We start from the raw sequence: 12,018 nt of genomic DNA, 5'->3' as shown, positions 1-12,018 counted from the left end.
CTACCACCTTTATAATTAGCTATGTAATTCCCTAAATGTGTTCCTACATCACCAACCGAAAATAAACCTTTTGGAGTCTGAGTCACTGAATCACTGATTAAATATTCGGGGTTCAATTGGTAACCTTCATAATCGATTAAACCTCATTTTCTTCTAACAAATGTAGATGCTAACATAGACAAAGACAAAGGCACTCCAACCATCCCTAATTGAAAGGCAAATTCTTCCATGTAAAGAGCATGTATTAAAGTTATTTTTGCGTCTAAGATAGCATATTCCTTAAAAGCTTCGTAATCTTCCTTCAAAAACATACTCATTCTATTTATTCTGTCACCTATTTTTATTTTATTAAAATTGTACAATTCACCAATAGAGTCTAGTGAGTTACTAGCTCCTGGAGCTAACAAAGTTGTATCCCTTATTATTAAGTTAGAACCATCTATCAACAAACTCTTTTTTAATGTAACAAACGATTTGTTTACGATGTCCAATTCAACCTTAAATTGCTCGAAATCATTTAACATACTTAAATCAGCCGGAGTGTGGTGACTTATAAAATAATTATTTTTTATAATTGTGACAGAAGCTTTGCTTGGAGTGAAAGTCTGTTTGTAAGTTCTTTTATACCGGTTACCATTTCTATAAGAATTAGTGACGCCTTTTTCTCATTCTTTTTCTTTTTCCTCTTTTTCTCTTTCTTTTTCCTCTTTTTTAACAGATTCATTTATTTTAAACAAGATGTTATCAGGCGATTCTAAATTAGCTTCAAATGAACTTTTATCAAATTTGAATGCTAAATCATCCGCAACTAGATTATTATTATTATTATTATTATTATTATTTAATACGATTTTGACTTCTTGGTCATCCTTTTCATAAATGTATTTTAATAAATCAAACATTTTCTTTAAATCATTTTCACTATCCTCGAAACTCATTTCATTAGATTTCTTTACTAAATCTAACAAACTTATACCATCTTTCAAATCACTATTAAACCAGGTTCTTAATAAACTTTTTTCAAACATAAAGTAAGTAAAGTCACCTTTTTCAACACTCTTTATTTCCAAAAGAGTCAAACCTTTTATCAATTTTTCAATAGCCTCATCAAATCCGGGGGATAGTAAACCCCTTATATATTTTATAACACTATTTAAGTATGAGTCTATCTGATCCATTTTTAGGTAAAATCTACCTGGATTTAATTTGTAAATATCACCAGTGCTTGATTTTACTCCTCTAGGTTCGTAAGTTTCTACAGGCGTGGGTAGTTTTAGAATTATTCTTGAACAAACTGCCAGTTGAACTGATACTAATTTATTAAAAACATCCTTCTCATATTGATATTCACTATCAAAACCTGTATAAATATTTTTATAAACTGTCAAACCACTCCTTTTTTACCCCTAATTTTATGAAAGAATCCAAATTGTTTTTCAAATCTAGGCTTTGAACCTTTGAATCGGTTAAAATATCTTGTAATTCCTTGATTAATTCCTCTCTTTTTTCTTCTTCTATTTCCTTCTTCTTTAAATCACGTAATTCACTTTCTAGAATTTTTACGGTTATAACACTTAATTTAAACAAATCTAACATTACTATATTAAATCACCATTTTACTACATCTAAACGATCTTTCGATCTTAATTTTTCATAAGCAAATCCTTTCTTTATTATTCGGTTTAATTGACCTGAAGTTAATGGGAATGCATCTACTGAAGACAGAGGTATTTTATCATTTACGTAACCTTTTCTATTAATAAGCTTTACTTCATTGTGAATCTCATTAATACAATCAATTACAGTTTGAACAAAACCAAGCTCATCAAAGCTATTTAATTCTTCAATTTTGTTACTATCTTCATAATAATTAATAAGTACTGAATTAACCTCTTGGCGCAATAAAACTATATCGAAATCATCTAAACAAAATTCGTTAGATTTTTCTTCTCCATCTCCATCTCCATCTAATTCTTTTTCTCATTCTTTTTCTTCTTCTTTATCTTTAACAAATAATTCTAAAGCTTTTAGTTCACTTGTTTCTTTCATTTTCATTCTTATAACTCAAAATACCTTCGTAAAGGAAAAACCAAAAATACCAGGATTTGAACCTAGATTATGGAGGCTGAATCTCCCATTTTTACCCTTTAAAAACTATACTCTTATAAAAGCATATTCGTATAAATCATTCGGACTCGAACCAAATCATTAATCACCTTGATTGATTTATTCAGATTTAATTTCTTAAACCCTTTGATATAGCATATTTAAGAACTCTTCGTGCATATCTTAATCAAAGAGTCACTTTTTTAATGTGACATTTTTATTTATGACAAATAAAAATGTCAAATTATTGTCATAATTTCACTAGTTACTTATCATCATACTAAAAATTTCAATATTTCAATATGACAATTTTATTAAACCTTAAAATTATTAACTTTTTTTACTATATCACTAATCATTCTTAACCTAGTTTTATTACTATCTTATTACTATCTTCTTATTATAACTATCTTTTTTACATAATTTTTTGATACATTTTCCAAAAAATTATTTGGTTGGGATAGTTATAAAAATCTTATTTATAATCTTATTTATATTTTTATCTGTTTCTATTTATTTTAAAGTAAATTCGTTAAAAAATCTCACCGAATCAAAATTCGGAAACTTTATAGTTACATAATTAACAAAATCCTTACTAACTGAATCAAAAATTAACTTTTTTGGTTTTGCGGATCTCCTTTTTAATTGGGCCAAAATATTCGGTGTTATTTTTATAGAGGGATGGAAACTATTTACAAAATCAGCTAACTCGGAATAATTTTCGAAGGTGTTTATCAAATAAAAATCCCCTTTAAATAAACTTCTAATAAAGTTACGAACTGTTATATCCAATACATTTTTATATCTGTTTGTAAAAGCGCTTTTATTCAAATATCGTTGATATTTCTGAACATAAGGTTTCTTACTCAAGTACCTCAATAATCTAGCATCTTCTATTGTTTTTACAGGGGCCGAATCTAACAAAGTAGATTCTAAGCTATCTATTATAACACGTTTATTATCATAAACCAATCTAAACAATTGATCTCTTAAAACAGCAGTAACATGACCACCATTTTTAAAGATGTCATTCGCCGATCTCAAACGTCTGTTAATATACATTATCTCTTTTGATTCACTTTCCAAACCTTCTTTAAATAATTTCTCCATATCTTTCATTTCATACAAAGATCTTTGAAACCCTGTTGACGCAATTAAACCACCAGCCAAGCTAAATTGACCTCGAGTCGTTCAACTTATTATTCCAACCCCACTCTTTTTAACTTCCAAAGCAGTATCATCATCTGTCAAAAATAATCTAGCTTCTTTAAAAGCCATAAACAAGAAGTTGTTTTTGGCTTTAGACATCTTTGATTCTAAATCACCTAAATCGGTTAAAAACCCATCTGTCGTAGTTGACACTACTTTTCCCCCTTCTTGTTCTATAAAAGCTAACAATTCACCAATAACACTTCTCACAAAACTTGTCGTTCAGGAAGCTATTATAGGGTTAGATAAGTCATTACCTTCCGTTCTTATTGTTTGACCCATTTTTGTGTCAAACTTTTTCTTGTTTGAAATTCCTTTTGCTGTTAAACCATAAATTGAATTGTTTATTTGTTTAAATAATAGATTATTTATATGTCCCTTGGGATATTGAGCCCTTTTCAAAACCAAATCCTTAACTATTTCTCTGAAAGGTTGGTTTATTAACTTTGCCTCAGGAACATACTTACCTTCTTTCTTATCATTTAAAGAAACTTCGAACGGAATATAATAAATTTCTTTTATTTTAAATAAACATCCTTGTTCCTTCGCTAAAATGTATTCACTACCAGTTAATGAACCAAAACCCTCTAAAGGATAGACCGTTGTTATATCGTCCATAAATACAGGGATTGATGGTACTTTACTCCTTATATAATTATAAAAGAGATTTTAAATTCCCTTCAAGTGTAAAGTACCCATCAATCCCTGTATTTATGGACGATATAACAACGGTCTATCCTTTAGAGGGTTTTGGTTCATTAACTGGTAGTGAATACATTTTAGCGAAGGAACAAGGATGTTTATTTAAAATAAAAGAAATTTATTATATTCCGTTCGAAGTTTCTTTAAATGATAAAAGAAGGTAAGTATGTTCCTGAGGCAAAGTTAATAAACCAACCTTTCAGAGAAATAGTTAAGGATTTGGTTTTGAAAAGGGCTCAATATCCCAAGGGACATATAAATAATCTATTATTTAAACAAATAAACAATTCAATTTATGGTTTAACAGCAAAAGGAATTTCAAACAAGAAAAAGTTTGACACAAAAATGGGTCAAACAATAAGAACGGAAGGTAATGACTTATCTAACCCTATAATAGCTTCCTGAACGACAAGTTTTGTGAGAAGTGTTTTGGTGAATTGTTAGCTTTTATAGAACAAGAAGGGGGAAAAGTAGTGTCAACTACGACAGATGGGTTTTTAACCGATTTAGGTGATTTAGAATCAAAGATGTCTAAAGCCAAAAACAACTTCTTGTTTATGGCTTTTAAAGAAGCTAGATTATTTTTGACAGATGATGATACTGCTTTGGAAGTTAAAAGAGTGGGGTTGGAATAATAAGTTGAACGACTCGAGGTCAATTTAGCTTGGCTGGTGGTTTAATTGCGTCAACAGGGTTTCAAAGATCTTTGTATGAAATGAAAGATATGGAGAAATTATTTAAAGAAGGTTTGGAAAGTGAATCAAAGAGATAATGTATATTAACAGACGTTTGAGATCGGCGAATGACATCTTTAAAATGGTGGTCATGTTACTGCTGTTTTAAGAGATCAATTGTTTAGATTGGTTTATGATAATAAACGTGTTATAATAGATAGCTTAGAATCTACTTTGTTAGATTCGGCCCCTGTAAAAACAATAGAAGATGCTAGATTATTGAGGTACTTGAGTAAGAAACCTTATGTTCAGAATATCAACGATATTTGAATAAAAGCGCTTTTACAAACAGATATAAAAATGTATTGGATATAACAGTTCGTAACTTTATTAGAAGTTTATTTAAAGGGGATTTTTATTTGATAAACACCTTCGAAAATTATTCCGAGTTAGCTGATTTTGTAAATAGTTTCCATCCCTCTATAAAAATAACACCGAATATTTTGGCCCAATTAAAAAGGAGATCCGCAAAACCAAAAAAGTTAATTTTTGATTCAGTTAGTAAGGATTTTGTTAATTATGTAACTATAAAGTTTCCGAATTTTGATTCGGTGAGATTTTTTTAAACGAATTTACTTTAAAATAAATAGAAACAGATAAAAATATAAATAAGATTATAAATAAGATTTTTATAACTATCCCAACCAAATAATTTTTTGGAAAATGTATCAAAAAATTATGTAAAAAAGATAGTTATAATAAGAAGATAGTAATAAGATAGTAATAAAACTAGGTTAAGAATGATTAGTGATATAGTAAAAAAAGTTAATAATTTTAAGGTTTAATAAAATTGTCATATTGAAATATTGAAATTTTTAGTATGATGATAAGTAACTAGTGAAATTATGACAATAATTTGACATTTTTATTTGTCATAAATAAAAATGTCACATTAAAAAAGTGACTCTTTGATTAAGATATGCACGAAGAGTTCTTAAATATGCTATATCAAAGGGTTTAAGAAATTAAATCTGAATAAATCAATCAAGGTGATTAATGATTTGGTTCGAGTCCGAATGATTTATACGAATATGCTTTTATAAGAGTATAGTTTTTAAAGGGTAAAAATGGGAGATTCAGCCTCCATAATCTAGGTTCAAATCCTGGTATTTTTGGTTTTTCCTTTACGAAGGTATTTTGAGTTATAAGAATGAAAATGAAAGAAACAAGTGAACTAAAAGCTTTAGAATTATTTGTTAAAGATAAAGAAGAAGAAAAAGAATGAGAAAAAGAATTAGATGGAGATGGAGATGGAGAAGAAAAATCTAACGAATTTTGTTTAGATGATTTCGATATAGTTTTTATTGCGCCAAGAGGTTAATTCAGTACTTATTAATTATTATGAAGATAGTAACAAAATTGAAGAATTAAATAGCTTTGATGAGCTTGGTTTTGTTCAAACTGTAATTGATTGTATTAATGAGATTCACAATGAAGTAAAGCTTATTAATAGAAAAGGTTACGTAAATGATAAAATACCTCTGTCTTCAGTAGATGCATTCCCATTAACTTCAGGTCAATTAAACCGAATAATAAAGAAAGGATTTGCTTATGAAAAATTAAGATCGAAAGATCGTTTAGATGTAGTAAAATGGTGATTTAATATAGTAATGTTAGATTTGTTTAAATTAAGTGTTATAACCGTAAAAATTCTAGAAAGTGAATTACGTGATTTAAAGAAGAAGGAAATAGAAGAAGAAAAAAGAGAGGAATTAATCAAGGAATTACAAGATATTTTAAACCGATTCAAAGGTTCAAAGCCTAGATTTGAAAAACAATTTGGATTCTTTCATAAAATTAGGGGTAAAAAGGAGTGGTTTGACAGTTTATAAAAATATTTATACAGGTTTTGATAGTGAATATCAATATGAGAAGGATGTTTTTAATAAATTAGTATCAGTTCAACTGGCAGTTTGTTCAAGAATAATTCTAAAACTACCCACGCCTGTAGAAACTTACGAACCTAGAGGAGTAAAATCAAGCACTGGTGATATTTACAAATTAAATCCAGGTAGATTTTACCTAAAAATGGATCAGATAGACTCATACTTAAATAGTGTTATAAAATATATAAGGGGTTTACTATCCCCCGGATTTGATGAGGCTATTGAAAAATTGATAAAAGGTTTGACTCTTTTGGAAATAAAGAGTGTTGAAAAAGGTGACTTTACTTACTTTATGTTTGAAAAAAGTTTATTAAGAACCTGGTTTAATAGTGATTTGAAAGATGGTATAAGTTTGTTAGATTTAGTAAAGAAATCTAATGAAATGAGTTTCGAGGATAGTGAAAATGATTTAAAGAAAATGTTTGATTTATTAAAATACATTTATGAAAAGGATGACCAAGAAGTCAAAATCGTATTAAATAATAATAATAATAATAATAATAATAATCTAGTTGCGGATGATTTAGCATTCAAATTTGATAAAAGTTCATTTGAAGCTAATTTAGAATCGCCTGATAACATCTTGTTTAAAATAAATGAATCTGTTAAAAAAGAGGAAAAAGAAAGAGAAAAAGAGGAAAAAGAAAAAGAATGAGAAAAAGGCGTCACTAATTCTTATAGAAATGGTAACCGGTATAAAAGAACTTACAAACAGACTTTCACTCCAAGCAAAGCTTCTGTCACAATTATAAAAAATAATTATTTTATAAGTCACCACACTCCGGCTGATTTAAGTATGTTAAATGATTTCGAGCAATTTAAGGTTGAATTGGACATCGTAAACAAATCGTTTGTTACATTAAAAAAGAGTTTGTTGATAGATGGTTCTAACTTAATAATAAGGGATACAACTTTGTTAGCTCCAGGAGCTAGTAACTCACTAGACTCTATTGGTGAATTGTACAATTTTAATAAAATAAAAATAGGTGACAGAATAAATAGAATGAGTATGTTTTTGAAGGAAGATTACGAAGCTTTTAAGGAATATGCTATCTTAGACGCAAAAATAACTTTAATACATGCTCTTTACATGGAAGAATTTGCCTTTCAATTAGGGATGGTTGGAGTGCCTTTGTCTTTGTCTATGTTAGCATCTACATTTGTTAGAAGAAAATGAGGTTTAATCGATTATGAAGGTTACCAATTGAACCCCGAATATTTAATCAGTGATTCAGTGACTCAGACTCCAAAAGGTTTATTTTCGGTTGGTGATGTAGGAACACATTTAGGGAATTACATAGCTAATTATAAAGGTGGTAGAAATGAAAGTTTTATGTATGGGTTTGATGACAATTTTAAATGAATAGATTATGATTTGATTGGGGCCTATCCAACGGGTATGTCTTTAGAAGGAAACCCTGATTATTCATCAGCTCGAATATTGAGCGAAGATGAATTAAATAACTTAAGTAAAGAAAGAATACTTTACTCTTATATAATTATAAAAGGAGATTTTAAATTCCCTTCAAGTGTAAAGTACCCATCAATCCCTGTATTTATGGACGATATAACAACGGTCTATCCTTTAGAGGGTTTTGGTTCATTAACTGGTAGTGAATACATTTTAGCGAAGGAACAAGGATGTTTATTTAAAATAAAAGAAATTTATTATATTCCGTTCGAAGTTTCTTTAAATGATAAGAAAGAAGGTAAGTATGTTCCTGAGGCAAAGTTAATAAACCAACCTTTCAGAGAAATAGTTAAGGATTTGGTTTTGAAAAGGGCTCAATATCCCAAGGGACATATAAATAATCTATTATTTAAACAAATAAACAATTCAATTTATGGTTTAACAGCAAAAGGAATTTCAAACAAGAAAAAGTTTGACACAAAAATGGGTCAAACAATAAGAACGGAAGGTAATGACTTATCTAACCCTATAATAGCTTCCTGAACGACAAGTTTTGTGAGAAGTGTTATTGGTGAATTGTTAGCTTTTATAGAACAAGAAGGGGGAAAAGTAGTGTCAACTACGACAGATGGGTTTTTAACCGATTTAGGTGATTTAGAATCAAAGATGTCTAAAGCCAAAAACAACTTCTTGTTTATGGCTTTTAAAGAAGCTAGATTATTTTTGACAGATGATGATACTGCTTTGGAAGTTAAAAAGAGTGGGGTTGGAATAATAAGTTGAACGACTCGAGGTCAATTTAGCTTGGCTGGTGGTTTAATTGCGTCAACAGGGTTTCAAAGATCTTTGTATGAAATGAAAGATATGGAGAAATTATTTAAAGAAGGTTTGGAAAGTGAATCAAAAGAGATAATGTATATTAACAGACGTTTGAGATCGGCGAATGACATCTTTAAAAATGGTGGTCATGTTACTGCTGTTTTAAGAGATCAATTGTTTAGATTGGTTTATGATAATAAACGTGTTATAATAGATAGCTTAGAATCTACTTTGTTAGATTCGGCCCCTGTAAAAACAATAGAAGATGCTAGATTATTGAGGTACTTGAGTAAGAAACCTTATGTTCAGAAATATCAACGATATTTGAATAAAAGCGCTTTTACAAACAGATATAAAAATGTATTGGATATAACAGTTCGTAACTTTATTAGAAGTTTATTTAAAGGGGATTTTTATTTGATAAACACCTTCGAAAATTATTCCGAGTTAGCTGATTTTGTAAATAGTTTCCATCCCTCTATAAAAATAACACCGAATATTTTGGCCCAATTAAAAAGGAGATCCGCAAAACCAAAAAAGTTAATTTTTGATTCAGTTAGTAAGGATTTTGTTAATTATGTAACTATAAAGTTTCCGAATTTTGATTCGGTGAGATTTTTTAACGAATTTACTTTAAAATAAATAGAAACAGATAAAAATATAAATAAGATTATAAATAAGATTTTTATAACTATCCCAACCAAATAATTTTTTGGAAAATGTATCAAAAAATTATGTAAAAAAGATAGTTATAATAAGAAGATAGTAATAAGATAGTAATAAAACTAGGTTAAGAATGATTAGTGATATAGTAAAAAAAGTTAATAATTTTAAGGTTTAATAAAATTGTCATATTGAAATATTGAAATTTTTAGTATGATGATAAGTAACTAGTGAAATTATGACAATAATTTGACATTTTTATTTGTCATAAATAAAAATGTCACATTAAAAAAGTGACTCTTTGATTAAGATATGCACGAAGAGTTCTTAAATATGCTATATCAAAGGGTTTAAGAAATTAAATCTGAATAAATCAATCAAGGTGATTAATGATTTGGTTCGAGTCCGAATGATTTATACGAATATGCTTTTATAAGAGTATAGTTTTTAAAGGGTAAAAATGGGAGATTCAGCCTCCATAATCTAGGTTCAAATCCTGGTATTTTTGGTTTTTCCTTTACGAAGGTATTTTGAGTTATAAGAATGAAAATGAAAGAAACAAGTGAACTAAAAGCTTTAGAATTATTTGTTAAAGATAAAGAAGAAGAAAAAGAATGAGAAAAAGAATTAGATGGAGATGGAGATGGAGAAGGAAAATCTAACGAATTTTGTTTAGATGATTTCGATATAGTTTTTATTGCGCCAAGAGGTTATTCTGTGTTTATTAATTATTATGAAGATAGTAACAAAATTGAAAGAATTAAATAGCTTTGATGAGCTTGGTTTTGTTCAAACTGTAATTGATTGTATTAATGAGATTCACAATGAAGTAAAGCTTATTAATAGAAAAGGTTACGTAAATGATAAAATACCTCTGTCTTCAGTAGATGCATTCCCATTAACTTCAGGTCAATTAAACCGAATAATAAAGAAAGGATTTGCTTATGAAAAATTAAGATCGAAAGATCGTTTAGATGTAGTAAATTGGTGTGATTTAATATAGTAATGTTAGATTTGTTTAAATTAAGTGTTATAACCGTAAAAATTCTAGAAAGTGAATTACGTGATTTAAAGAAGAAGGAAATAGAAGAAGAAAAAGAGAGGAATTAATCAAGGAATTACAAGATATTTTAACCGATTCAAAGGTTCAAAGCCTAGATTTGAAAAACAATTTGGATTCTTTCATAAAATTAGGGGTAAAAAGGTGTGGTTTTACAGTTTATAAAAATATTTATACAGGTTTTGATAGTGAATATCAATATGAGAAGGATGTTTTTAATAAATTAGTATCAGTTCAACTGGCAGTTTGTTCAAGAATAATTCTAAAACTACCCACGCCTGTAGAAACTTACGAACCTAGAGGAGTAAAATCAAGCACTGGTGATATTTACAAATTAAATCCAGGTAGATTTTACCTAAAAATGGATCAGATAGACTCATACTTAAATAGTGTTATAAATATATAAGGGGTTTACTATCCCCGGATTTGATGAGGCTATTGAAAAATTGATAAAAGGTTTGACTCTTTTGGAAATAAAGAGTGTTGAAAAAGGTGACTTTACTTACTTTATGTTTGAAAAAAGTTTATTAAGAACCTGGTTTAATAGTGATTTGAAAGATGGTATAAGTTTGTTAGATTTAGTAAAGAAATCTAATGAAATGAGTTTCGAGGATAGTGAAAATGATTTAAAGAAAATGTTTGATTTATTAAAATACATTTATGAAAGGATGACCAAGAAGTCAAAATCGTATTAAATAATAATAATAATAATAATAATAATAATCTAGTTGCGGATGATTTAGCATTCAAATTTGATAAAAGTTCATTTGAAGCTAATTTAGAATCGCCTGATAACATCTTGTTTAAAATAAATGAATCTGTTAAAAAAGAGGAAAAAGAAAGAGAAAAAGAGGAAAAAGAAAAAGAATGAGAAAAAGGCGTCACTAATTCTTATAGAAATGGTAACCGTATAAAAGAACTTACAAACAGACTTTCACTCCAAGCAAAGCTTCTGTCACAATTATAAAAATAATTATTTTATAAGTCACCACACTCCGGCTGATTTAAGTATGTTAAATGATTTCGAGCAATTTAAGGTTGAATTGGACATCGTAAACAAATCGTTTGTTACATTAAAAAAGAGTTTGTTGATAGATGGTTCTAACTTAATAATAAGGGATACAACTTTGTTAGCTCCAGGAGCTAGTAACTCACTAGACTCTATTGGTGAATTGTACAATTTTAATAAAATAAAATAGGTGACAGAATAAATAGAATGAGTATGTTTTTGAAGGAAGATTACGAAGCTTTTAAGGAATATGCTATCTTAGACGCAAAATAACTTTAATACATGCTCTTTACATGGAAGAATTTGCCTTTCAATTAGGGATGGTTGGAGTGCCTTTGTCTTTGTCTATGTTAGCATCTACATTTGTTAGAAGAAAATGAGGTTTAATCGATTATGAAGGTTACCAATTGAACCCCGAA

This window comes from Daldinia childiae (assembly GCF_008694065.1).
Source record: "Daldinia childiae strain JS-1345 chromosome Unknown Scaffold12, whole genome shotgun sequence".
NCBI lineage: Eukaryota > Fungi > Ascomycota > Sordariomycetes > Xylariales > Hypoxylaceae > Daldinia > Daldinia childiae.
Note: the sequence above shows the minus strand (reverse complement) of the source record.